The sequence below is a fragment of the Lathyrus oleraceus genome, chromosome 5, assembly GCF_024323335.1.
Source record: "Lathyrus oleraceus cultivar Zhongwan6 chromosome 5, CAAS_Psat_ZW6_1.0, whole genome shotgun sequence".
In the NCBI taxonomy this organism is placed as follows: Eukaryota; Viridiplantae; Streptophyta; class Magnoliopsida; order Fabales; family Fabaceae; genus Lathyrus; species Lathyrus oleraceus.
Window position 1 is genome coordinate 363,007,795 of NC_066583.1, and position 1,694 is coordinate 363,009,488.

Below are 1,694 nucleotides of genomic sequence, written 5' to 3' on the forward strand. Positions count from 1 at the left end.
TTCATTTGCCATTATTCATACCATTAAATTTGTTTACTTTAATGCCATTTTCACTTTGCCCACTTGGGCCATAATTTGTGATATATTGTGTTTGTATATACTTGTTTGTTTGTGTGGTCTTTTGACCTTAATGTATGTAATAAAAACAAAAACCCTAAAAGACATTTGTGTGGACTGTTGGATTTGATTTGAGATAATAGACTTAGAATTAGGCAACACTCCCTATGCAAAAGGACTTGGCCAGTGCCAACTTTCATGTAACCAAGTGCTTGTGAAGTGAATTTTCATCTGATACAAATATTGAAGATCCATTTGAGTTCATCTGTAACATGATCATATTGAAGTTGTTATTTTGAACCTATGTCTAATGCCTACTTTTGGAAGTCATCTGATGTATGGGAAATTTTGAAGAAGATCGTGGAGTTGCTAAGCTTGGATGTGGCTATCTTTATTTAATACCTTGCTCTTCATCTTGCTATTTGTGTATTGATATTGCTTGATTCTAAAGTCCAAGGGAAATTTGGGTTTCTATATGACATTCTTGTCTATTGGATTGCAGCTCATGGGTCAGATCTTTTCAACTCTTAACTTTTAAATTCATGCTTAGGATTAGTCTATTCATTTCTCCCATATTTCTTTAATTTCAAATCTCTCCCTCCTTTAAAAAATCTTCTTTGCTTGTATTTGTTTTCTAAACTTAGACCATTTTGCAAATTAGAAACTTTGGCCTCATGCCATCACATTTTTAAACTCTTTTCTTAATCAAATTTGTAAATGAACTTAACTATACTTGACTTAAAATTTCAAAAGCCAAAAAGAACTAACACTCATTCAAACCATTTTTAGGCCTCTTATGCCTTTGTTAAACTTAAACTTTTGTTAAAAGCAATCCACTCACTTTGAAATTGATACCACGAACTACGAGGTTTTGATCCTTCATTCTTATGTTGGTACTGTCACACCCCGATTTTGACCCTGATATTCATATCATTATTTCATTCATTTTCTTTGTTCCTCACGATTTTGTTTCCTCTAACATGGTACCCCCCTGTTGTTTTCGTGAGCATCAAGTGGCCTCCTCTTCTGTTATTGTTGCACCTTGTTGTATTTTGCGCATTCAAGGTGAAGTTTTGCTGTCAGCATATTTAGATACATAGGCACATTCCGCGTCGTTGGTAATCAAGGAAATTCAAGGATTATTGTGTTTGGATTAGAGTGGCTTACCATGTCTTAAGGGAGAGTCATTATCATGTGGGTTTTTCAAGAGGGACCAAGCATGGTCGTCGTCGGAATCAAGCATCTATTCTCAATGGATTAGATATATATATTAGAAAATACGGTCGCAATGGAAGTCTGCATCTGTACTAAAGGAACTCTTGAATATGACATGCTGCATTTTGGCTATCTTGGTTTTGCTCTAGTTTTCTACCGAATGAGGCTAAAAATACTAAAGAAAGGAAATCAAGTCTTTAGGTATTTAAGGATGTACAACTTCGTTGTTACCATCCCGTTTCTTGCGTATCAATCTCCTTGTGTTGTTGACTTTAGAGAAATCAAAGGTGGTTACGTGGAACGGATAAATGAATTGGTTGGATTTCACATATATGATTATGGTTTTCAAATTACATCAAGATCATCATTTATAGAAATCATCATATTCATGTTAGTATCACTACAATCATACATGTTCTCAT